At 39.7% G+C, this 27,745-nt stretch overlaps 4 non-coding genes across 4 annotated transcripts; 3 read left to right on the top strand and 1 right to left on the bottom strand.

The window, feature by feature from the left end:
* The first annotated feature begins 7,041 nt into the window (after positions 1 to 7,041).
* TRNAV-CAC lies at positions 7,042 to 7,114 on the top strand. Its single transcript has one exon. It is a non-coding gene; the product is annotated as a tRNA-Val (tRNA).
* Positions 7,115 to 9,972: 2,858 nt separating this feature from the next.
* On the top strand, positions 9,973 to 10,046 carry TRNAI-AAU. Its single transcript has one exon. It is a non-coding gene; the product is annotated as a tRNA-Ile (tRNA).
* A 5,183-nt stretch (positions 10,047 to 15,229) lies between these two features.
* Positions 15,230 to 15,323, top strand: TRNAI-UAU. The gene is made up of 2 exons: positions 15,230 to 15,267; positions 15,288 to 15,323. It is a non-coding gene; the product is annotated as a tRNA-Ile (tRNA).
* Positions 15,324 to 19,415: 4,092 nt separating this feature from the next.
* On the bottom strand, positions 19,416 to 19,487 carry TRNAH-GUG. Its single transcript has one exon. It is a non-coding gene; the product is annotated as a tRNA-His (tRNA).
* Positions 19,488 to 27,745: the final 8,258 nt, after the last annotated feature.

Below are 27,745 nucleotides of genomic sequence, written 5' to 3' on the forward strand. Positions count from 1 at the left end.
CTGTGGCTCCCTAAGGAGAAGATGCTGGAGTCAGAGAAGTGGAAGATAGTGGGGAAACAACCAACTGAATACTCCCATACTATGGGTCCTGGTTCAATCCCTAAGCACACATTCCTTATGTACAATGTAATAAAATTGACTTTGAGAGATGCCACATATTATCAAAAAAAGAGGGCTTTTAGCCAAACAAAGGAGGATGAGGAAAACAAACAAAAGAAAGTGCTGACAACTCTCAAAAATACAGCTGTTGAATAGACAAAGAGGTCTGAGGGACATGGCACTTTCCCTTTCTCAGCACACCTCTACTTCCCATGCCCGAGCCCTTGGTGTATCCCCTACTCTCTGACTCACTACTTTTTCATCCTCCCCCCTCACCTCTGCCTTTGTGGCAAGAGATGGAAGAACGGGAGGGGCAGTGACACCATATATCCATTCTCATACTGGCCTCCCAGGACCTATATTTTATGGAAACTCAGAAGCAGACCTTCTCACCCTATTCACCATCACTCCCCCTATTTCAGGCCATTCTAAGTCTCATTTTAAATATCATCAGGCTGCATGAGCTTTACTTCTGCAGTTTGGGATAACAAAAGAGGAAGTTAGGACCATAATAAAAGCCTGCATGGCTTGCCTCCCTTTCTACACTTCAACACTCCCTCCAGGGAAGAATTCCCGTGGCTTGAGGCCCAATGAAATTTCACAGATGAATGTGACTCAGTATAAATCTTTTGGTTATTTGTCTTTTATGTCATAGTGGACACCTTTTCAGGATTTACTTTTTCAGTACCAGCGGCAAAAGAGATGGCCGGGGTGATCACTGAATTCCTTACACAGGCCTTGCAGGTATGGGTGTACCACAAGCAATAAAAACAGATAATGGACCTGCATGTACTTCCAAACATTTTGCACACTTTTGTGCACAGTATCAGATCTCACACACCACTGGCATACCCTTCAATTCTCAAGGACAGAGCCATCAAGATCCTCCTCCAAAAAAGAAAGGGGGAGCCATGGGTAACCCTAGAGAACTTTTAAACTGGGCCCTTTGTACTATTAGTTTTTTCAGTTTGATGAGGACGCACTGGCTCTGGCAGAAAGGTTTCATAACTTGCTGGAAGGATAGTGTCCAGTCCATAAAAGTACCAACCCTGGTGTCTTTAGATAATTGTCAGGTTATGTGGAGAGATCCAGAGAATGGTGAATGGAAGGGGCCAGATGGGTTAACAGCTTGAGGGAGAGGGTTTGCTTGTGTCTTTACAGATGGAGCAGGAATCCGATGGGTGTCAATGCACCATATCCTCCTTGCCCATCAGAGAGAGATGGAAACAGAGAAGACCCTTGAAATGAAGGAGAAGACCCAAGAAACATCTGGTGATTTCCTCTCTGATCACACCTGCCACTGAAAGAGCACAGCTGTTAGCCCTATGTGTATAGCAATGGACTGACAAATATTACCATGATTATAAAAGTAACTGCTAATGAGATTGACACAAGATTTCAAAACCTGTAGGAAGCATTGGATTCCCTGGCACAAGAAGTGATGGACAATAGATTGTCTTTGGACTATCTCTTGGCTGCTGAAGGAGGAGTATGTGTGGTTGGGAATTCTCCTTGTTGTATGTATATCAATGACTCACAGCAGGTGACCACGAATGTACACTTATATGTACATTCTTATATGTAGGCAATTCAATGCATGAGAGACCCAAGACAACAGTTGTTTTCTACATCTTCCTTCTGGGACTTATGGAAGTTCTTTTCATGTTTACTCATATTCCTTATGCTGAAACTTGTTATCTGCTGTTTTATGGATATAACCATTCTTCTTGTGCAGCAAAATAACTGTATGGACATATATACATATATTGTATTTAACATATACTTTAACATATTTAACATGTATTGGTCTACCTGCTATCTGGGGGAGGGGGGTCGGGGGAAGGAGGGGAAAAATTGGAACAAAAGGTTTGCAGCTGTCAATGTTGAAAAATTACCCATGCATATATCTTGTAAATAAAAAGCTATTTAAAAAAAAAAAAAAAAAGGAAAGAAAAGGGAAGGCTGGGATTAAAACAACTTAGAGTTAAAGGTGTTCTTTTTGGGTTGTACCTGAAACAAGTAGTAGCATATCTAGTAGAGGGATATGGAATCAACCACACATCATTGTATAGCAACCCCCCACATAGTAGGGGCCCATTTCTTACTTGTGGCACACTAGTCCAAGGGACCGTGAAGGTGTTAGGACCACCTGTCCTAAGCGAACCAAAGAATTTTGCTGCCAATCTGCCATAGAGGGGGCTGTTAAAAGCACTAACCCAGAAATGAGGCAGTTGAGAGGTGCCCCTGTCCTGGAGTTGTGTGTACCCCTGATGTGGTTAACTGCCATGCACAATGAGCTAACAGCCATGCTTTTTCAGTTGGAGAGGGTGCCACCTGTAGTCAACTGGGTCTCGTCCTTCTTTTGGAGGCACTTGTTTTCTTCCTTCTCACCTGGATGGTCAAGATGGATGCAGCACTTTGGCACCCATCCTTTTCCATTTGTGGAAACTCTCTGCCCCAAGCTGTTAACCTATCTGGCCCCTTCCATTCACCATTCTCTGAACCTCGCCACATCACCAGGTGATTATCTAGATACCTGAGCCACTAGCACAAGGCATGACCCTTCTGCCAGGTTATAAAATCTGTCTCCCAAAGCTAGAACATTGTCACAAAAACTCAAAATATTTATAGTGTATTGCATAAAATTAGAAATTCTTTGGGTTGCCCATGTGAGTATGGTTGGGATTGGGGTAGGAATGATAGGCCCTTGCTTGAAAAGAGAGAGGGCAAATGTCACAATCTCCAATTGACTGACTTATGTTGTAGTAAATCTTTCATTGGCAAACTTGTCCCTGCTAACGAACCAGTAGAGGAGACAGACACAGGTACAGCTCCACCTTATTACACTTAGGGCAAAGCTTATACTGAATGCTAACTAATAAGTCAAGGAGTTCAGAGAACCAGTTTCAGGTACCTTATATAGGATCTGAATACAAAAGCAGGACAGGTACAATGGAATTTGCATCAACACGTATGGAGAGAGAAGAATTTCCTTATCAGAAAAGAGGATGGCAAAGGAGGCCATGTAAGTAAACAGAATCTATCAGAAAACAGCAGAAGGGCAAGGTACTGATACATGTGTCTAGCATTTATGTAACTAGCTGCTTAAAACAGGAGCTGAGGGTATTATCACTGGTTTGATATTGCAGACATCAGTAAAGTATGTGACATGTTCATCTTAAGAGAATGGCATTAGAAAGATCAAGATGGAATTCTATTGAGAGTTTTCTCATCACTCCTGAGTCCCAGTGTAGAAATCTAAGAACTAGGACAATGGAACCCAGAGAGTTTACTAGGAATAGGAAAATAAATTCACTGGTTTATTAATCTATATTTGTTTGTTTGTTTTGTCAGTATCCTTCTGGCTTTCTCCTGTGATGGGATCCAAATCCTAGATCAGCCACTTTCCCCGTGACTTTTTCAGCTATCCAGTCTTGCAAATACTCCCCCACCCAAAATGTCTGCCACAGCAGGTGAACATTCTAGATCTCATGGTGTATAATAACATCAACATTTGCTACAAGATTGGATCTTAAGAGAGGAATCTGAACAATTTAATTGCCTGTGTCTTTCAGACAGGCCTCTGACCTCTTTCCAACCAAGCTGGATCTTCTGTTGGATCCATTCCTTACTGGTTAATTTATGCCCACAAACTCATACTATCCCCATTCCAGGAATTTTGAATAAATCCTAACATATTATACAATATATTGAATAAATTCTAATAATGTAAAATAATAATTTTAATAAACCCTAATGATGATAATAATACCTTTGTTCCCCACTGATGACACAACATCTCAGACCACACTTTCCACTATTGGTTGGATTTTCCTTCATATCCTTCCCTTCCCAAACTGGTCATGAGGAAGAAATTAGAATATTCCGTGCTTTTTATTATCAATCCCTGGCACTTCTTCTATTACCACCATTCAGAAAACATCTCTTCCTTTGATGCTTATGTTATATAGATTTATTACTTAATCTAATTCAGAATAACAATTATCTATCCATCTCTAGAACATTCTCATTCCTCTATTATTTCATTTGGATCACAGTCTTTCCTCTCCATCTCAACTCTTCATGTTAGGAGACTTCATCATCTATATTGAAGCTCCCTCAGCTACCCTAACTTCCTACTTCCTTAATCTACTCATTTCCCATTATTTAATCCACCACACCATCTCTTAATATTGTCCATTAAATTATGAGCTCCTCAAAGAAATGAACTATCCTTTGCCTTTTTTTTTTTTTTTTGTATGTTTAGTACCTGGTACAAAATAGACATTTAATAATTTCCATTGGCTGACCAACCCACAAGTTGCACAGTTTGTTCACAAATTTTGGATTCCTTTATCTGATCATAATCTTTTATCATTCCATCTTTCTCTATGCTTTATGATTCCCAATTCTTTTCTTCATCCTCATTTTAATCTCTAGTGTCTTCATCCCTCTGTTCTTTCTTGGGTTCTCAACATTTTGTTGGCTATACTTGCCTATCTTCCTTATCTTGACCGTTTATTGAATCAGTTCAAGCCTACAGACAAATTCTTTGCTTCCTTATTCTACTGTCATCTGCAATTATCTAAATCCCAATTTTAGATTACTTTCTCTGCCTCTTTTAATTGATATCTTTCCAACTACTAAACTTTCTTTCTCCTGATGCTGAAGTATGTTGGAAAAAATCATGAACCTGTGCAGATTAAGTTCACCACAAATTTGTGTTATATAATTTCAATTGATCTATCAGTGTACCGGGATAATTTCATATCTTCCTATTTGATTTTCTATCTCACCACAGAAGTCATTTCAAATCTTTTCATCTTTTCTCAAGTTTTTCATAGCATCCCCTTCCTCTTCATCTCATATCATTCTAACATTTTCCCTCACTACAAAAGTGCTTTTGTAAAGTGCTTCTTTTTCCATCTTCTCCAAAAGAATGTTTCCTTTATCCTTCCATCTCCACATCTCTCTAATCTTCAATCACTACCCATCTACTGCTTCCAATGAAACCAATTTCATTAGAAAGAATAAGAGAAATTAATTTTATATTTTGCCTTAAGAGTTATAAAACAAGATACAAAGAAGACAATGAAAGGACAATACAAGACATAGACTGGGAAGTGGATGAAGAGAACTGGTGAAGTAAATCAGGATAAACCATTATCTAATCACTTAGGTGATTGAAATGACAGAACTGGCTTTTCCATGGAGGCAATTATGTCTGGATATCAGTAACCGACTCAGTTATGAACTTGAAAAATATGGCAGAAATTTCAGGACTAGTTCATGATATTAGTTTCAAAATTTCCCTCTAGCATTGCTTGGAGAAATGGGAACAGAGGAATCCACATCTCAGCACCTCTTTCAATAGCTATTGGGGTAATTAAGGAGTAACTGGTCTGGAAGCATTCAAATTCAGATTATAAATCATCCTCAATGCTATTTCTTTATTTCTTTTTGCTTAAAAATTTTTGTTCAATTTAGAAATACTCATAATTAGCTCTACAAAGTTGTTAAGTTTGAACAAACACAGACAGTAGAAATGAGACAGTAATTGATTTTCTGGTTGCAGGAACCAAAAGGGGGCTTCATGGAGGTGAAGAGAGTGAATCAGCTTCCTCCTAGGTTCAGAGTTAAAGAAGTCTCCAAGGAGGACTCAACTAGACTGAATTCAGTTCACATCATAATGAAATGACCACAAATCTCACAGCAGTAACTTCCTAATGCATGGTATTGTCTTTGGGAAAGGAGAAAACAAGTATAGATAAAAAAGAAACAAAATCATCAGTGTTTTGGTAAATAATATAACGATGTACTTAAGAAGACACAAAATTGTTGCTTTGCCCCCAAATAATATGATAGTGTAATTGTTTCTTCCTTGCCCATGGTTATTCCCTCAATTTTTTTTTTCTTTTCTTATTGCCATTAAATCAATAAGAATGGTCATTACTTCTGTGCAAATCTTAGTTTTAACTCTAAATTTATTGGAAGGAATTCCAATTTCTCTCTGTTATAATAATTGTAGCTCATGATTTTCAATATATTCTATTTTATCACCTAGGAAATTATCAAATGCTAGAAATCAGGACTTGATTTTTGTTTTACTGATCGTAGACAGGGAAATGTCGGAGAAAATGTCAATAATGCAGATTAAAGATTAAAAATGTATTTTGCATACAATCCCTCCCCTCCCCTCCCCTCTTGTTAAACCTTTATCAGCACAATAAAGAATTATATCATTTCTCTGTCTTTATCACCAACGATTATTAAAGATTTTATTTATTTACTTATCTATCCATCTATTTATTTTTATGAAGGAGAGTCACTAAGCGTACACAAAGGAGCAAGAGAAAGCATTTGCCATAGAAGGGCTTCCAATCTATTTGGAGTTAGAGGTGGCAGGACGTTTATCTAAAATGACAGATAATAATAGGAACTAGCACCATCTCGATGGGTAATGAGATTTCTGCTCCTCTATGGGAACCAACTATTTTGTGACCTGGAAAACTCTGTCTGCCCTGAGGTCAGCAAGTCCATAGCTGAGAAGCCAGCACCCTTTTGTGAGGATCGGGGAATAGGATGATCATGAAGAGTAATGAGTGGAGGTCTGAGAAATGTCTGTTGGAAATTGGCTGAGGAAGAAGCTTCAGAGAAAACCGCCAGAGAAGCGGAGGATTGGACTGGCATGGAGAAGGGAGCAGAACAGTTAAAGTTAGAGGGACAAGTAAGAGCAAAACGAGACTCTTTGTATCAGAGATGGAGCTTCAGTCTCTATGGAACAGTTATAATTGTGGGACGAGCCAGTACAGTTCAATGTTCAATATACAATATATTTCTCATTATTCACAACTTCCATAGTTACAGTTATACATTAAAATATACATTTCCTGCGTAAGTGGATTTTTCAGGGGAAAATGGGAAAATGTCTCCTCACAGCTGGTTTCCGTAGTGTAGTGGTTATCACGTTCGCCTCACACGCGAAAGGTCCCCGGTTCGAAACCGGGCGGAAACAAGAGTTGTTTTAAATTTATTTGCCGCACCTTACCCAGGCAAAAATAACTAAGGAATAATAACACTTTGTTGGGTGGTGGTATCCATCTCTGTATGGGAGGCAGCCAAGCTTAAAGTCATCTACCTCATTCTCTCTTCGTCATGGAAGTCCAGTAATACGCTGAAATTCAAGAGGATTATTGGTGGGGCGAGATGGAATGGACTACCTTGACTTCTTCGATGTCCAAGCGCTCTCCAGCCCCTGCTTCAGCTTTTTTTTCGTGGCCGTTAGAGTATATTGTCCTCCTCCACCCATTCCACCGGAAGAAGGCTTCATAAGCTTGAGGAGACATCCTTCTAACTCACCAACAGGTTTGGATACTCTCAACTTACTTTAGCCTGTCTGCTAAGACAGAATGTGGCCACTGCACATGCTACCATTTCTTGGAGCCATTGATGAGAACTGGGTGGCAGGTGTACATTAAAGGTAGGTGAGCAACCTGAATGGGGTCAGCAAACCTTCATACCCGAGGTGCTAGTCCTCTCAAAACATCCTAAGTGTGAACTGACCCCTCTCTCTCTTTCTCTCTCTGTCTCTCTGTGTCTGTCTGTCTGTCTGTCTCTCTCTCTCTCTCTGTAGATATAGGGAACTAAAAAGAGAAACATATAAGCATATGTACACATAAATACATATTAAATTTTATGTATACACATATACAAACTGCACGAAAAGTAACCTACCATGCCGTAAGGACAAACTACCATGCCCATCTTTGTATTAAAGGAATCTGCCCCATTTGTTTTTTCTTTTGGGATAGGAAGATGAAGTAATTGCAACAAATGTTTGCCTCCCATATCTTGGTCCAGATTCCTCTAGACTTGATTTAGCATTTTTAAAATATTTTAAGAGATTATTCATTATAAGATTTCATAACCAGACCACAGTTTCAATTCGTATCTTATTTTATTTAAACACTTCTACTAGTGGTGCTGTCAGACGAAAGATAACTAGCTACATCTTACTCTTCTTAGTGTGCTAAGGGGTGCTTCTGAGGGGATGGTATATATTTCAAATGCTATCACCTGGAGCCCATTCCACTGTGTTCAGTTACCAAATGGCTGTTAAAATTTTCCTAATATCAAGAAAAAAACTCAGTGATTAGTATAGCAGTGTCATTTAATCATTTCACATCAGTAACCTTTTATAAAGGGATAGTTACAGAGAGGACGGAGTAAGAATAGACTTGCCCAATACCAGGGAGCACAATCTCCTGTATATACACTTTCCCAAGTTCCTGGGAAAATTGGGTTCAAACTTAACTTGGATGCTACAAAACATTTGTTCCACCAAATTTACTTCATATAAGTGATATACCCAAAGGACAAAGTCACTTCTTTGTTTCAAGAAGCCAGTAGTTTTAATATTGATTCAGTGACGGATTGAGTCAGGCCGGTTGCTCCAGGATTTCATCTTAAAGGGATTTGACAATCCACAAACTCTTACAGGTGCCCTAGAACCTGAACTTTCTTGACCTTTCTGAGCTCACAAAACTTCAATTTCCAGTACTTCACCTAAGGCACACAAGAATAGAAACCCCTGAGAAAGAAGCAATACCAGGATCGTATGTTTCAAGTTTTCCTGGCTAATGAGGGGCTTGCCGTTTTGCCTCATTAAAAATGAAGCCAGACAAAAAAGATGCGAGAGCGAACAAAATACCCATAGAGAGAAACGGAGAGAAGAGACACAGAAAGAGGTAGAGGCAGAGACACACACAGAAGACACAGGGAGAGAAAGATAGAGGTAAAGAGACAGAGACTCTTCCTGTTCCCTCTTCCTGTTCGACTGTCTCTGTTTCTCGATCTTTGTCCTCTGTTTCTACTATAAACCCACGCTCCTTTCCAGCTCCCTTCTGTTCAAAAGTCACAGAAGCTCTCTAATCTCGAGGTCCCTTCTACTTTAAAATTTGTTGTCTCGCCCTTTCCCAGCTTTTCTATTAAATTCCCCTGTAATTTCGGGAGTTGGCTGGGGCAACCAGTGGTCCAATGAAAAGATAGCGGACTTCCCTCTGTGGCTCATCAGGTGAGAAAGCTATGCTAATGAGGTGAGAACAAGCGAGAGAAAGGCAGAAGTATAACCCAAGTAGTCTCCTACTCTTGCATCCTTTCTCCGCTTGGAGATGGCCTGGTTCCTGGCGTCCTGCCTCGAGGGCTCCAGGGTAATCAAGTCCTAATTACTCCCAGCTGGTCGGGATCCTTCCCAGTGTGCTTGAGTTGGGCGGTGGAGGTGATTTGTCCGACTTGGAGTGTTCAAGAGAGGATGGAGTTAGTGGAAAGAGAGACAGAGTTAAAAAGAGCTAGAGAGCGAGCGAGAGACAGACACAGAGACAGTGAGATACGGAAACACACAGAGAGAGAGACGGCGAGAGACAGTCAGAAAGAGTTCATCAGAGACAGACAGAAAACGATGGGAGGAGGGAGAGGAGGAGAGAGAGTCGGTCCCGGGTATTCAGGGAAAGGTGGCTGCTAGATAAGAGCGTGGGTTGGTGTGGCGCTTTGTGCAAATATGAATGGAGAACACCGCTGATGGTTGTTTCCCTAAGGCAGGTCAGGAACTGGGTCTGAAAAGCAGCTGTGATCCCCTACAAAAGGTAAGTAAATAGTAAGAAAGCGAGAAATTTCGGGTCTCAGAGACATCTCCTTTTGCGGTAAATTCCGAGTAAAGCTCTATTCCCTAGTGGATGGAGAGAGAATGCGGAAATCCGGTGTTGCTCTCGTAGATCTATCCCGGTTTTATAAGAACAAAGACTCTGCGTCGTCATAAAGGTCCAGCTAAAATGTTTTTCCTTTTAATAAATTTGTTAGATGTGACTCTTATGTGTTGGCCGGTTAGCTCAGTTGGTTAGAGCGTGGTGCTAATAACGCCAAGGTCGCGGGTTCGATCCCCGTACGGGCCATGACACAACGTTTTGGAGGTCTCTAAGCATAAGACTAGTGTTAGCGCTCTTGAAAATATTCTCCCAGAAAGACTCTTTCAAGCTTAGTCATAAAAAATCCCTTATAAAACTCCAACTTTACGATACTGAGTGTTCTCATTAACCGCCGGCCGCAAAAGTACTTCTTGCACATGTAAAGATTGTACGTCTTACATTCTCTAGGACTTTGAATTGTGCCTTTGAGCGCAGGTATTTATCGAATGAAAGAAGCCGGTCTGCAGTGGACTGCAATAAAATCGTGGTTTTCAACCAATAATTTTATCAGTGCTTTAAGTAGTGGCACAATTAGTATGCTTAGATTTCCAGGTGAGAGCCAAAATATCTTAAGCGCTGTGTACCAATACTGTACTAAACACTAAGGATAGGTAAGAATAGGAAGAAAAGAAGGAAAAAATTCTTGCGCTCAAGTTTATATTCTCATGAGGTACAATATGTTATTACCTAGGTAATTCTATATTGTCTATAATATAAGGAGGAGAAGGGGTACCAGAAAAAGAATCCTACAGGAAATTGATATTTGAGCTAAATCCTGAGGAAAGCCAGGTAAAACAAATCGCAGAGATTGAAAAAGGAAACATTCCACCTATGGCAGACACCATAGAATAAGTAGAGTGAATAATTTGAGGAACAGTAAGAAAGCCAGTGGGGGACGGGGAAAGGAAGGGAGGAACAAAATATAAAAAGCTTTAAATGCCAAAGATAGGATCTTGTATTTTATCCTAGAGGTAACTAGGAATTTCTGGAGTTGATTGAATAGAAGGATGATATGATCAGATCAGCAGTTTAGGGTTTAGCACTTTGGCAGTTGAGTGGAGTGGCAATTGGATTGAGGGGAGACGAAGCATGTGAATGGATTAAACAGAGATTGCTGTTTTGCAGATGAGAGGTGATGAAGACCTGAACTAGGGGGCAAGTGGAGAGGACTTCTATGAAAGAGGACATAGAAATGATAAGATTTGTCATTATATTGGATATATGAAGTTAATTAGGGTAAGGGGTCTTGGCTAACACCAAGTTGGGAGGTTGGGCAACTAGGATGATAGCAGTTCCAGAAACTATAATAGGGAAGTTTGGAAGATAAAAGGAAAGATAATGAATTCTGTTTTCACTGTGCCTAGATGTGGAGGCAGGATTCAGAAGGCTAATAGGGCAAATAAGGATGGGAACTGAGGGCACCCAGATTCTGGTACCCCTTCTCCTCCTTATATGGCCTGTAGCCATAGAGTGCTAAGTACCTCGGTGGGGGGAGTGTGGTAAGGGATCCTGAGGCATCAAGATGGAAATTGGGACTTCAGACATCTATTACTCTAAAGCACCTGGTTCTTCCCCATTAAAGTGACTTCACACTATAACGTTCTGTTCTACTCTCACATTGAAAGGTCTAATTTCTCAGAGAAGGATCATTACACATGGTTACACTCAAACTCTCCCATGGTCCTAGATATAACTTACTAATGACGGGGAATACATGCCCTTTTTTCTACTTCACTTTGGGATGCTCTCCCATGTTCTTTCATTTACTCAAAACCAGTCACAGTAATGCCCCCTAGTATCAGTCTGTGGGAAAGTGGGGTGGGGAGTGGGACTTGGTATACACAGAAATATGCCAAGAGAGCTCATGAATTAGGAAAACCTATGTGTTAGGGGTAACTAACAAGTCTAGCACTATAAACCTCATTGTTCTTTCTTGAACAGACCATAAAATTCCTTGATGTAGATAGTTTCTATGTTGAAGAAATAGTTCCACTGTTAAGCTGAGATGATCCATGCTCTGCTTGACTAAAACTTCACTTGATTTGATGATCTCAGACAAACTGATTAATATGATAAGTGACTTCTCTGTTTTGAAGTCCCCTTACTTTCAATTATTTCTCAACAACTGTAATATCCATCCTGTCCAGCCTCAAATTTAACTGATATAATTGTGAAATCTGTTCTTCTACCTTTCTCTTCTTTTATCTTTTTGAGTCTAAAATTTGGGCCCTCTCTCAGAATGGTTTAACCTTAGATCATAACTAGTAATAAAATTCTCATTTTCTGTGATTAAATAGATATTTGTCTTATAATTAATTACAAAAAGTTATTTGTGGCATCCAAATCACTCAAATTCTACAGCTTGTCATATCAATATGGTAATTAATTTCTTAAAACTCTAATGAAAGGAAATTAGTAACTTAAAGGGACATTATCTCACATTGGGGAAGGGGGGAGGAATGGAAATGAATTAGATAATTAGAGTAGTGTAGGTACTTTTTCCTCCCTCCCTCCCTCCCTCCCTGTTTTAAACAGTAAGAGGATGAGCATTGTAGCTTTGTATAGTTCCTACTATCACTAGCTGCTTCCTTACCTTTAAGTATCTCTGATCTCTTCTGCATCCTTTCATATCCCCAGTGCTTAGTATATGTTGCTTGATATGCTTTGATATGGACATGGTACTTGATAAATGTTTAACTGATTCTGTTGTTCTCTCTCTCCCACACTATTGTATGTATGCAGAGGGAAAGACCATAGCGGGCAAGCATCTCTTTGGTAAACTTTGTGTTTCTTGATTTCAACATTTTTTGGAAGGGGTCTTAGTAGAGATATTGGTTCTCTGCTAACTCTATCTAGACTTTACCTAGTATAAATTTGAAGAGAGTGTTTGAGATTTCCTGTGCAATATGGAAATGGTGATAGTAGAGAAAGAGATTGATGAGTGGAGAAAGGTGTCAACACTTCCTTTTCCAATTAGCCTACAATGTAAATATCAGGTTATTGGACAGGGGTGAATTCTACTATGTGCCAGGCCCTATACTAAGAAATGGGGCTATAAATAAGAAAAAAAAGAGTCCCTGCCCTCAAGGAGCTTACATTCTAAAGGGGAGAAACTATCCCCCAAAAGGAAACTAAAAGCAGGTGCTGGGAGAGAGTGCAAGAGGATACCGGTGGCAAGGACATGATGTTAATAGCGAGGAAACTTAATAGAGCATCTGATGGGAAATGTAGACTAGGCTGGATATTTGGTTAATAGTTTTGGTTAAAAAAAAAAAGTTTTAAAACAATTTTTGCTCCAGTTTCCAGATGACCAAATCACAGGGGAGAGGCAACTAAGGCAACTACAACCACTAACTGAGGTATAGAGTACTAAAGCTGAACCAATCCCCAGGTTGATGAAATTTCTGCTGATGAGCTTATCCTGGGGATGGTTGGAAAGCATAATAACTTAAAAAATCAAGCAGAGCATCTGTAGGAAATAAAACAGGAAATGCCTCATCAATTTCTTTAAGAGGTGATCACCGCTAGGAAGATGTTGTAGGTGAAATGACTAAAACCTAAGTCCCCCTGATTTGCCAACAGACCTAGATTTATGTCACCACAGGCATCACACTTCAAATATGAAAGTGAAATACCTTTTCAGTACTTTCTCTAAAATTGTCTTTTTCTCCCCCAAAGAATATACCAAGTGTGGTGGAATACTGTTGCAAGTTTTAAGGATTTCTTCATAATTCATTTTACGAGCACTTTGTCTCTAACAGGATGTTTTTGAAGACCTATATCCACTAAGATGCAGGATTTCATTAGTTTGAGTTCCTAGATTGCTTTGCAACTCTTACTGATAGTTTTTATCCAGTCTGAGAGAAGTGGGACTCTAAAGAGCAAATGTGGATCAAAGGCCAGACCAAGAAGTGGGCAGTCAGATGTATGTGTGGGAATCACATAAGAGTAAATGGAATAGTCTGAGTCTAACCCGTTGAAGTGGAGACTCTTGTCAAGGGACTGCTATCAAGGAGGGACCCATACCACCTCCCTAGCATTTTCATTGATGACACTGTAAGAACTGGTTAGGAAGTAAAGGATGAGATGATTTTTTTTTTTTTTTTTTTTTTTGAAGAAGAGAATACAACTCAACTATGCAAAAGTCAAACCGAATAAGAATCTAGAGCTGTTCGTGTTACTTAGAAAAGAATTCGTGAGTTTTTGGTTTTCCAGCCTTCTAACCTTCTCCCCCTCCCCATCCCCCCGTCAGGATTTTTGCACTCTCCTTTTCTGTTAGGGAAAAATGTTTCCCAATTCTTGCTTCTCAAGAGTTTGTTTTGTTTTCTGTCTCAAGATTTCTCTGAGATGAGGTGATTATCACTGAATTGTACATCTCTCTCTGGCAATAAGCTGAAAAGTATGAAAAGTAGAAGGGGGTAGAAGAGCGAGGGGGGAAGAGAGGGAAGAGGGAGAGAGAAAGAGGGAGAAGAAGAAGGAGAGGGAGAGAGAACTCTTGGGAATCTTGACACCGCGAGGGGTGGGGGTGGAGGGAGTGTGTGTGTGTGTGTGTGTGTGTGTGTGCGCGCGCTGAGACCAGTCCAATGTAGGTCTGCCTCTGCTGGGAAAGACAGTTGGATCAGGAAAAGCTAGAGTGATCTGCCCAGCGCAGTTGATGTCATTTAAAGCTAGGACTTGAACGGTCAAATAGTCGTTTTCTCTAGCCTGCCTCGGGCCGCGTTTTCTTCCCAGAAAGGCACAGACGTGTCTCCTGGCTGTGTGTGCTGAGCCAGAGCCCCAAGCTTTGACTCCCATCTCGGCTCGGAAACCGTTATTCGGCTGTGCGGTTATAGACTGTATCTGTGTATTCGGGCCGGGGCAGTGAGCTTGAGTTCCTTTCCTGTCGTTTCCTGATGAATTTCCTGCGCAACACGAATGTGTCTTAGGTCGTCCCTCTCTGAGGCTGTGATTGTACCTGGAGACCCGAGTGTGTGTCTGGCGTGCAACCCAGGTTGCTAAGGCAACGCTCAGACACAGAGAGCGCGTGTGCTGGTAGTCTGAGCGCAGTGGCCACACTCCTTTCCGGAAAGATGTTTCTCAGAGCTGATCCAGCCGCGTGCGTCTCATCCACGCGGGCTCCTGACAAAGGAAGCTTTTCCTGCTGGCTGAGGGGCTTTTGAGTGATAGGATGGGGTTCTCCGGGCAGTTATCTTTGCTTCTCACCGGGGCGCCCCTAGTCTTTAACTCCTACTCTTTTCAACTTTGACATGCACCCGGCATCTTCATAGACTGATATTCCTTTAAGGGAAAGTGTCTTTAAAACCTATTTAATGAAAACTATCTTTAAAGCGGCAGAAAAGAATTCTGATTCCGATTTATGTGCCTTCGTTCGGCTTTTCGTCGCCTGGGAAGCTCCAGTGGCGCAATCGGTTAGCGCGCGGTACTTATACGACAGTACAAAGGCGAGTAATGCCGAGGTTGTGAGTTCGATCCTCACCTGGAGCAGGTGTTTTTTTTCTCACGCATTTTTAATTGCTCGGAATCTTACTCCTGAAGAGATATTAAGGGTGAATGGAGGTTATAGATTGGTGAAAGGCTACTCATTTTCTATACTTTACTGTTTTGGGTTTGAGGAAAGTCTTTTGAAGACAGGCAGAAATGTACTTAATAAAACTTTGTAAAATGGTATTGCTTTATTAAATTATATCATGTGTGTGAAACTACTCAATAATGTGAATTATCACGTTTAATTGCCAATAGGGGCCACTTGGACCTTTCCCAAGATTTTTTTTTTTTAGGGCAAGTATTCGAGAAGGCTCAAAAAAGAGATGTCCCATTCACTACAGAGTTATTTAAGATTTAGGACTATGGGTTTTGCCTAACACTTCAGTAAATTAATTTGCTGAAGACAATAAATATCAGATCTGGTGGGAGAATGGTAGACTGGGATAATTGAATATATAATTATCAATCGTAATTGAATATATAATCATTCACTGGTAAGTGAAAAGATGCTCAATTAATCTGTCATAGATTTTTATACTACATGAACAATCTTAGATAGTCTTCAGATTCTGTGTAATTTCTCCAAGTAGGTTTGCATTTGAATAAATGACTTTTTGTAATGCCCTTGTATCCTTCACAAGAGCATAGATTTAGCTGGAACTTGAGAGTTCCAGTCAGTGGAGAAGAAAGAGAGAGTGCTTCCATTAAACACTCTAAGGAGGAACTTCCTGGGGTTGGTGGTAGGAGAGGGAAGAGAGAGGCTTTGATTTAGGTTTCTTTCCCCCACTCCTTGGGTTGGAAAAGGATCTTCAAAGGATCTAGAGGATGTTGGACGCCCTAGTAACATCTCTGGTACAGCTGAGGAGGGATTGCATTTGGAGGGGAGGAAAATAGATTCACAACTGTACAAGGAGTTCACCAAAGAAACTACAATATGTATAAAGGGAACTTTACAAGCACCCTATAAATAGGAGAAAAAGACTTCTAGCAATCTGGAATTGAGTCATTCCTTTTCCACTTATGTCTTCTAGGCTTTGTTTGTTTTTCTGGATTTTTTTTTTTTTACTGCTATGAGACTGTCACAGATTTTTTTTTTTGGGATGACACTTTATCTACTGTTCTAATTGTACCTGTTAATAAATAGTCCTTTAGAAAAGCAGTTCTGTCTAGCTGACCAAATTAATTTGTATTTGACTTTTATTGATAAGTAGCAATTATTAAGTAATCAATGATGTAATTATATTAGTTTGATAATCTTGGTGGGAGGGAGAGGAGTTGGAAAGCACACTCAGTGGGATCCAGCATCAAAGGCATAAGAAAATCACTCTTAACTCCTCCAGAAAACTCTAGAACTTTGAGAGGAAGGAATAACTCTGCTTTGGGACCTAACACTTGTCTGTTTAAACTGGCATGAATGGAGCTAATTTTACTGAGCACTTAATATATGTCAGGAAGTGTGCCAAACACTTCAAACAAGATAGTCATTTTCCTCAAGGAAGTTACAGTCTAATGATGAAAGAAAACACATAAAGGAGTTGAAAAGGGGTGGGTGAAAAAATAGAAAGACAGACCATTTCCAATGGTCTTGTGATCAAAAGAGCCACCCATACCCAAAGAGAAGACTGTGATAACTGAGTGTGGTTCACAACATAGCATTCTCACTCTTTTGTTGTTGTTTGCTTGCATTTTATTTTCTTCATCATTTTTTCCTGGCTTGATTTGATTTTTCTTGTACAGCAAGATAATTGTATAAATAAATATGCATATATTGGGTTTAACATATATTTCTACCATGTTTAACATATATTGAACTACTTGCCATCTAGGGAAAGGGGGTGGGACAACGGGGGGAACTAGAACACAAGGTTTTGCAAGAGCTAATATTGCACAATTATGTTTTGAAAAATAAAAAGATTTAATAAGAGAAAGGAAAAAAAGAAATAGAAAGAAAGAAAGAAGGTTTATCTATCTCTATGACATTCCTAAATCCACAAAACTAACAGTTAAAGCTCAATGTGCATCCAGTGATATTATGTACTGGAAACAAACAGGAGAAGACAGAGGGAAGACCTATGAACTGATGCAAAGTGAAGTGAGTAGAAAAAGATAAACAATATACACAATGACCTGAGCAGTATAAATGGAAGGAAAAATAACATCATTGTATAATTATAATGAATGATATTGGAATTGAAGAGTATGAGAATGTACCTCTCTTACTTGGAAGACGAAGAGGACTAAACATAAAAGTGAAATTAGGTTGTTTTGCTGAAATACTTTCTTGCCTCTTTATTTGTATTTTTTAAAAAATTTTATCTTGTGAAGGCTTTCTGGATTGAGGAAGGGAGGGAATATATTTAGAAAAGAAACCTATAGAAAAGCAAAAGTTATACATTAATTTTTAAGAATTAAAAACCCCTTTTACTACTACACAATAAAATTCATGAATAAATATTTATTTTCTACATGTTTCCCTTAACCCCAAAAGAAGAACTGGGTTTTGAGAGACTGGAGAAAAGAGGACTTTATTTTTCTAATGTGCTAAGGAGCAGGCAAGAATGTTTCAGGTAGTGGGATAAGATCCTGGGGAGACTTGGAATATTGAGGGAATGGGGTGAAGTCAAACAGTGATCAGGAAAGAGTTGTTTGTACTGAAAGAGAGATGTGGAGATGGAAATGTACATCTCCAGCTGGGAAGCAGAAGATATAGTGAATCATATAGTTTTACTAGGTCTCAAGTGCCCATTAGAAAGTGGGAACTTAAGTGGCAAAGTAAAGACAGTGCCAGACCTGAAGTCAGGAAGATCTGAGTTCAAATGTAGCTTCAGAGCTCCTGTCAGCATGACCTAATTGATGTCATGGTCCTTTTCAAGCAAAGGACAAACAACAGCCTCTAAGTACAGCTGCCTCACTGGGGCCCCAATTAGAACTGGTCAGTTGGGCAGTATACCTCTTTGTTTTCCCTCCCTCCCTCCCTCCTTTTCTTCTCCCCTCCCTCTCTCCCTCCCTCCCTCCCTACCTCCCTCCCTCCCTAACTCCCTCCTTCTTTCTCTTCCTTGTTTCCATCCTTCGTTCCTTTTCTCCCTTCATAGGTTATCACACCTTTGCATATAGATACTCTGTCCAAAGAAATGTAAATTTTGGGTGGATCACTGAAACCTCCTAAGATATCTTGGGGTTTAGGAGCTAGACTTCTTTCTTAAGCACCATCTCTCAAATTCAAATCACTCTGACTTTCATTGATTGGTCAACAACAGGTCAAGACTCAGGTGGTCAGTGTTTGGGCTCTATTAATTCAGAATGAATGAAAATAGCAATTGTTTCTGTTTTGGTCAGAAATCCTGAGGGTCTTCCTTTCCCAAAATGATTTTATTTATTTTTTTTGACTAGGTAAAATAAGACATTCTTTGCCTCAATTTTTATTTAGCCTAAATTGATGACTGGGCATTGCTTCAGTCAAACTGACACTTGTAAAAGACTTTAGCCAAAAAAAGGCCAAGATGTCCCACTGTTGAGCGGTCCTGATCTGTATCTTGCCACTGGACCTAGGAAAAAGTGAGATTGTTGACTTTGTATAGGCCTTTCTCACTTAATTGCAATTCACTTGCATGTCATTTTATCACCTTCCTGATAATCTTTGTAAACGAAGAAGAAATAACAGCTGAACTCTACCTCAGTTTCCTTATCCCCATCAAATAAACTGGGGAAGAAAATAGCAAACTATTCCACTATTTCTGCCAGTAAAATCCCAAATAGGGTCATGAAAAGTCTGAAATGACTGAATAACAATTAGAAAGAAAGGGAAATGCCTCCTGCTCATCTTTCAATAACTAGTCGCGATTTCAAGACAAAAGAATTATGCCTTTTAACTGAAGAAGCTTCAGTTCAAACCCACTTTTGTTACCTAGGATGAAACGTTTGAAAAATTATCTTTAGAGAGTGCTCAATCCGATTAAGGAAGGATGAGGCAATCCTATTCAAGGAAGAGTGGGAGAAACCCCCAAACTGAAACACAGTCATCCTCATTTTCCTGAAACAAGTGGGCCAAGAAAACTATTGGCCAGTGGCAAGGATAAAAAAACAACGCCATCCTGCCGTGACTCGGATTCGAACCGAGGTTGCTGCGGCCACAACGCAGAGTACTAACCACTATACGATCACGGCCTGCCACAGAAGAGGACGACGAACTCTTTCCTCCCGGACTCTTTTAATATCATTTAAATCCGTCCTTCCGAGGAAATTGTCTTTTTGGGGAGGGGCTGGGACTGGGATTGCCCTGCGTTGCTTCCCTTTTTTGCCACCTTCCTTTTGCTCTGAGCTGTAAGCCTAAATTCGATTCCCAAGAATGGAGTTCAGCATGGAGAGTACACTGTGAAACCTCGCCCCAAGGAGCAATTACAAATCAAATTTCTTCTTTCCATGGCAATTACGACACAAACTGGGGGTGGGGGGAGAGGGAGGGGCGGGAAAGCCAAAGTTTCCCATTTAATCGGGGCCATCGCCACTTTTCCTGACATGTCTGGCCACTGAACTCAAATGTCTGGAGGAGAGAGGCAGGCTGACGAGCTGGCACAGCTCTTGTTCACTTCAATCCAATTTATTTGCAAATCAAGACTTGGCCCTCCTAAGGTCATTGGTCCTCTGAGATCCATGGACAACTATGTGGAATGGAAAGTGTTATTTCCTTAATACCACACCCTCACAAGCCTCTCTCTCTCTCTCTTTCTCTCCCTCTGGGTTACATATCATGAAGATATATATTTTTTAGAAACAGTAAAGATGCACACTAGGCCTCCTAGGTGAGAGCATGACTGAGTGTTTCTCACTGAGGAAAAGAAAAATGGCAACCAGTGAAATAGACTGGAGGAAGAATGGAACTCTCTCTCCATCTGATCTCCCAACTCTGCTCTTTCTCATTCCTTGCAGAGCAAAGCATGTTAGAACAAAAATTAAAATACAAAAGAGTATGAAATCTGGATGCGAGTGGCAGGGGGGCCTCAAACTTTTTAAATAGGGGGCCAGTTCACTGTCCCTCAGACTGTTGGAGGGCCGGACTATAATAAAAACAAAAACTTTGTTTTATGGGCCTTTAAATAAAGAAACTTCATAGCCCTGGGTGAGGGGGATAATTGTCCTCAGTTGCCGCATCTGGCCCGCGGGCTGTATTTTGAGGACCCCAGAGAAACCAAAGAAAAAGGATGGAGAAAAGGGAAAGGCTAGTTCATTTCATTTCTATGCAAACTCAGTTCCCAACTGGTCTCTCTTGTCACCAATACTTCCATTTCCCCGTGACCTGAATATGGCTCCCTAAAGTTTCCATGGGGTTAAAATGGAAGCAGGCAGAGATGTATGGCTCAAAGACTGGCCATCCCAGTCCTCAATCCTCATTTCTTACCCCCTTGTTATCTTGTATATATAATGCAGCTATTTAGGCCACAAGGATCTGACCTGGGAACATGTGTGTCGGATCCTTCTGGAAATTCCTGGAGACGACATGGAATAAGGGGGTCTGGGCCTCCACTTCTTAGCATGAACAGATATTCTATTTCCATTCAACTTACCTCTCTATGAAGAAGAGCCCTTCCTGGTTGACTGCTGAACTGTGGGATTGACAAAAGACTCCCATGGGGGAACAGCTCCAGTCTTGTTTCTTGTCTGGTGGTCCTAGTAAGGAAGACATGCTGTGTGCCTCTTAACCTGAAGGGCCAAATGGAAAATGGAATGTCTAGGTGGGGAGGGATTACACTGTAACCCAAGAGTACCATTTATGCCATTGCACAAAGATCAGAGGTGGTCTGTTGTGTACATGGAACCTAGAAGGACAGATGGACTGAGAAAAGAACAAGGGAAGAAGGAGGTAATTAAATATGATTGGAAAGATAGATGGGGCTCAGGCTATGGGGAGCTTTAAAAGCTAAACTGAAAGTTTTGTGGGCAATAGAGAACTTTGCCAGAGACACTGAAGAGTTTTGAGGAGGGAAGTTATAAGACTGAGGATAAGTTTGGCCACTTTGTTGACAAAGTACTCACAGTTCTGGACCTTTGCTTGAAGGCATACTCAAAGACTCCAGGTGGTCTCTGTCAATAAATGCTTTTTTGAAAGATAATTGGCAACTGAACAGGAAGAACCACTCACTTAGAAGGCTTAAAAGGAAAATAACTTTTCCTCTAGTTCTCCTTCCTGATACCCCCCCCCTTTTTTTTTTGCAGGTATATTTTATTTTATTTTAATAACTTTTTATTGCCAGAAGCCATGCCAGGGTAATTTTTTTTTTACAACATTATCCCTTGCACTCACTTCTGTTCCGATTTTTCCTCTCCCCCGATGGCAAGCAGTCCTACACATGTTAAATAGGTTACAGTAGATCTTAGCTACAATATATGTGTGCAGAACCGAACAGTTCTCTTATTGTTCAGGGAGAATTGGATTTAGAAGGTATAAATAACCCGGGAAGAAGAACAAAAATGCAAGCAGTTTACATTCATTTCCTAGTGTTCTTTCTTTGGGTGTAGCTGCTTCTGTCCATCCTTGATCAATAGAAACTGAGTTAGATCTTCTCTTTGTTGAAGAAATCCACTTCCATCAGAATACATCTTCATACAGTATCGTTGTTGAGGTATATAATGATCTCCTGGTTCTGCTCATTTCACTCAGCATCAGTTCATGTAAGCCTGACACCTCTTTTGACCCACTTGGAAACATTGTAAACTCTACTTTGCATTTCTCTGGGTGGGAGGGGCTGTAGGCAGAACGTTTTCTTCCCTCTCTCTCTTTTCCTCTGCAGGAGCAGTTATGTCCATCATTACCTGACTTGAGAGATATTGATCCCAAGAGAGATACTGGATCTCAAGCTGCTTTTTCTGCTTTGTATTTCTTTTCCTGAGCATGAGTGACCCAGCATTCATCATGAGGAAAATGATTCTACACCCAGAAGCTACTGCCTGAGCTCCAGAGGTCCAGAGTCATTGAAAACTGATTGATGGTTGTCTAGTAGGAGGTGCTTGTGCAGATGTGACTTTTTAGGTATAAGTAACAGCAGTTATGTCTGCTGGGACAGCCACAAAATATGGATTTTCCTTGAGCTGTGGCTCCTATAAGAGAGTCTGAGATAAAAAATGACATTTTCCAGCAGTCTTCAAAGTCTTTCTGAAGTTTTTTCCTACCTCTGTGAAGAATATAAGTACAACATTGTTACAAGCATGAATAATTTTCAATTCAATTCCTTGAGTTGTGGTTCCTACCTCTATGGAGAATGTAAGAGGAAGAGTATAAGAGAGTTTTAGTATGCACAATTTTGTTTGTGTCTCATGTTCTTTTTTTTTTATTGGAGAAAATATACAGCAGCCTTACACCTACTATCTACTCTATAAACTGAGTAACTTTTCCTGAAAGCATATTACTAACTCCCTTTTGGGAAAGACTTAGGAGCCAAACCTAAGGTTTGTTTGGGATTCTCCACCCTCACCAGCAGTTTTGCTCTTTGATGGGGGACATCCACATAGTGATCCAGGGAGTATGAAAAAACCTGATTCCCCCTTTTAGAAGTCGATGTACCCCAGGAATCAAGCCAGGTTTGGAAGCTAAGCTAGGTGCCTTTGTTGGATGGAGCAAATTATGTAATGTAATGTTTTGAGGCTAACTGCTGCTGGGATGAGCCAAAGGAGAGTTGTTCAAAGGAGAGCTCTCTTGAGTCCCAAAATACAATCCTGCTGCCATACACTTTTAAGTGACTCCCTACGCTGGGAACCTTGGAGAGCAACCAGGAGGATCCAGCTCTTACATCAGCTCTTATAAGCTGCCAAAGGGAGGAGCCCCATGGAAAGCGCCATGGCACAAATTCAGCTTGTGGAGAAGTGCCTCAAACCGACACATGGAGGGAAGGTGCCCTGATTTTAATTCTGCTACATAGTCAAGCCTTTTTTTGCTGTTTTTTTTTTCTTACATTACTATAAGCATAGATAATCTTTAATAAACACTTGTTAAGGACCAAGCCTAGTGATAAGAACTGGAAACACAAAAAGGAGGCAAAATAAAGCACCTGCCCTCAAAAAAACTTACAATCTAATGGGAGAGATAACATGCAAACAAATACATACATACAAACATACACACACACACACATACACACAAGTTATATATGGGACAAATATAATTTCACTAGCAGAGGGAAAGCATTGAAATTAAGAGGAATTAGGGACAACTTCCTATAAGAGTTGGGGTTTTAATTGAACTAAAGGAAGTGAGTAGAACCAAGAGAACATTTTACACAGAAACAACAAGATTATGTGATGATTAATTGTGATGGACTTGGCTATTTTCAACAATTCAGTCATTCAAAGCATTTCCAATAAACTTAAGATGAAAAGAGCCATCCCGATCCAGAGAGAAAATTATAAAGAGTGATTGTGGATCAAAGCATAGTGTTTTCACCTTTTATTGTTGTTTGTTTGCTTGCATGCTTGGATTTTATTGTTTGTTTCTCATGTTTTCTCCCCTTTTGATCTGATTTTTCTTGCACAACATGATAAATATGGAAATATGTTTAAAAGAATTGAATATATATATATTAGAGACCAATTCAGTAGTTTATTAAATGGAGAGAAATACTGGGACCAATGGATCCATGGTTGATCCCAGGGCTAGAGGACACTATTATCTCAGAGTCTAGCCCCGAGTATCGGGACAGCAAGCTCTTTTATAGGATAACAAGAACAATGACATAGTGGGGGAGGCACCTAGATGGGGATAACCTAAGGGTGAGGGAGGTTACTGATATTCCAATGACATCTAAAATGGATAAACCTTTATCTTGTCAAACATTAAGAAGGAATGTCTATAACCTAAAAATATAAAACCTTTATCTCAAACATTAAGAGGGAAAGGTTATAACCTAAGGCAGAATAACTAAATAGGACAATTGGAGAAACTGGGTCACAACATTAAAAAGGGAACTTTGGCACAACATTCCCCACTTTTTCTCTTGTAACTATTCAAATCTTTGAATTACCTGCCTCTGGAAGGTCTTAGCACCATAATTTTGAACAACCCTATGTGAAGTAAATAGACCAAATAAAAATCAAAATAAAGCTAAACCAATGCAAGGACTTATAGCAAGGTCAAGTCTCTCCCTGATAACCCCAGAGTTAATCAGCAATACACAAAGTTCCTTAGAATTGCCTATATTTAACCTATATCAGATTGCTTGCTGTCTTGGGAGAGGATAAGGAAGAAGGAAGAAAAATTTAGAGCACAAAGTTTTACAAATATGAATTATGGAAACTAACTCTACATGTATTTGAAAAAATAAAATACTATTAAAAAAAGAAAATTATGTGGCCTGGAGTAAGGTAAAGTAAAAGACTGGAAAAGTAGGAGAATGCTAGGTTATGAAGGACTTTTAAAAAAATTTTTAATTTATTTTTTAGTTGAAGCTTTTTATTTTCAAAACATATGCAAGGATAATTTTTCATCATTGACCCTTGCAAAACCTTGTGTTCCAATTTTCCTCCTTCCCCCCACCCCTTCTCCTAGATGGCAAGTAATCCAATATATGTCAAACATGATTAAAAAAAAATGTAAATCCAGTATAGGCATACATATTTATACAATTATCTTGCTGCACAAGAAAAATTAGATCAAAAAGGGAAAAAAAATGAGAAAGAAAATAAAATGTAAGCAAACAACAACAAAAAGTGAAAATGCTATGTTCTGATCCACACTCAGTTCTCAGACCTTTCTCTGGATGTAGCTGGCTCTCCTCACCATAAGATCATTGGAACTGGCCTGAATCTTCTCATTGTTGAGAAGAGCCACGTCCATCAGATTTGATCATTGTATAATCTTGCTGTTTCCATGTACAATGATCTCTTGGTTTTGATCATTTCACTTAGCATCAATTATGAAGGATTTTAAAAGCCAAACATTTTGTATTTAATCCTTGAGGCAATAAGAAGACACTGGGGTTTATGGTGTGTGTGTGTGTGTGTGTGTGTGTGTGTGTGTGTGTGTATGAACCAGAAACATGACTTGTGTCTTAGCAAAATCACTTTTAGTGAGTGTATGGAAAATGGATTGAAGTGGGGAGAAATGAGGCAGATAGAGGTACCAGCAGGTTACTGCAGTAATAAAGGTGTGAGGTGATAGGACTCTGCCTTAGAGTGGTGGCAATGACTGAGAAGAAAGGGAAGGGAAGAGGGAGAAACAGTGAATGGGGCTTCAGGAAATTTTTGCAAAGGTGAAATCAGCAGGCCTTGACAGCTTTTGGATAGGTAGATTTGAGCATCATTAGCATAAGTGTGGTAATTAAATCCAAGGGAGCTGATGAAATTACTAAGTGAAGAAGTAAAGATAGAGAAGAGAAGAGGATTCAGGACAGAACTCTGAGGGATGCTTACAGTTAGAGGGCTTGATCTGGAAGAATATCTAACAAAGCAAGCAGAAAAGAATTGGTCTAATAAACAGAGATAAACAAGGAGAGAATGGTGTCCCAAAACTCTAAAGAGAAGAGAATATGAAGGAGAGCTTGTCAACAATGACAAAAGCTGCAGAGAGGTTGAGGAGAAAGAAGATTGAGAAAAGTTCATGGAATCTGGCAACTAAGAGATCATTAGGAACTTTGAAGATGCCAGTTTTGGTGGAATGATAAGTCTTAATTACCCATGAATGTTAAGAGTTGTAAATTCACTGGTGTCCCTTTGATACAGGACAAATAGAATAGAAAACTATAAATTGAAATATCTCTAGGTTATGAGTTACAATTGTTTCTAACCTTAAAAGAATTCCACCTTCCTCTTCTTTTTCACTCCCCTATATCTTCTTTCTGCCTAGATTCCAGAGTCTGGGTCAGAGCGTGATCTGCAACTGTGAGGTTGAAGTGGTTGAGCCTTGGTTTCCTCTTGAAGTATACTCTTATGTGAAAGAAATATAATTAAATGTTGATAGTTAAGAACTAGAGATGATTATATCTAGAAGCGACTCTCTTGAAGATGGACCAAGTCAATTTTTGTATTAGACATTTCTGCAGGCAAGAGTGAAGAAGAGTGAGAGCATAGAGAACTAGAGGTTCATTAGTTTTAAATTGTCAGAGACTATAGAAGCTAACTGGTGCAATTCTTCTTTAGTGTAAATCAGAGATATGCAATATAGAATATTTAAAATTATTCTGTGGTATTCTGCTAGTTTCCTTGCAAAAAGAGACTACTGAAATATCTATTTAGGAAAAGTTATAAGTCATTGGTGGTTCATTGGTAGAATTCTTGCCTCCCATTTGGGAGACCCGGGGTTCAATTCCTTGCCAATGTATTTGCTTTTTTTTTTTTTTTTTTTAATCTCTTTTACTACTCTTACACCTTAGGATAACTTGTATTTTGTACATATTCTATGGCACTTGGCTTTTTCTTCTGGAAATTCATCCAGGCAATCCATGTGCAGTGAGCAGCACCTGCTGTGAGGGTAGAGTATCAAAGATAAATATTTATGGACTTACCTGGATTCTAGATAGAAAGAAGGGGGGGGGGTGCAAATCTGGAATTGGGAGCAAAAAAAAAAAAATTAGTTCTATCCACTTGTTTGTTCTAAACATACCAAACCACATCCATTTCTTGTTCTTTGCCCCAGGCTTAAGGTACAATAAGATCCAGAAAATATTGAATGAGAACTTGCAATGTGAAAACCACTGAGCTGTACTCTGAGGATACTAAGAGAGAGGGAGAAGCTGTGCCCTCAAGAACCATAATTACATTTGCAGGGACCATCAAATCTGGCCAGAACTGGAGATAGCTCAGCTAGTAGTTGGGAACCAAAGGCAGGGCAAAAACAGAGCACTAGAAAAGGTATCATGAGCTCAAGGGCCTACTTTGAACAGCTTACCCAGCCTGGGAGAACTTTGACTAAAATAAGGTCCTATCAAGACTTAGACTCAGATCACAGGAACCTTTATCCCAAAGAACTACTCGAAGAAATGTTTTATTATTTTTTTTCCAATATTTTATGATGAAAGTCTTTGTAGCACCCACACTTCATACTAATTTGTACTTCTGTTAAGAAATCCTGCCCCAAACCAGAAGAAATCACTTCATCTCTATGCCATAAGCACTTGTCCTTCTTCCTGTACTATCTCTTCTTATTTTGCCTTCAAACTCACACTCAACCAGCTAAAAAAGTTTGCCCATGGAACACACTTCTCCAGTAACAATATAGAAATCTCCCTCCCTCTCTCTGTCTCACTGTTTCTGTCTCTTAGTCCCTCTGTTTCACATTCTCTCTTTCACTCTAACCTATGGACACATGAAAACTCACTTTTTTCTGATCAGCGAATGCCATTTATGATCCCCAAAAGAGGTGATGGACTAGAGACAGACTGAGATGTTTATCTTCAATAACAAAATATATGTACTTGTTTTGCTTAATTATATTTGATTGT

The sequence above is a fragment of the Sarcophilus harrisii genome, chromosome 4, assembly GCF_902635505.1.
Source record: "Sarcophilus harrisii chromosome 4, mSarHar1.11, whole genome shotgun sequence".
Lineage (NCBI taxonomy): Eukaryota > Metazoa > Chordata > Mammalia > Dasyuromorphia > Dasyuridae > Sarcophilus > Sarcophilus harrisii.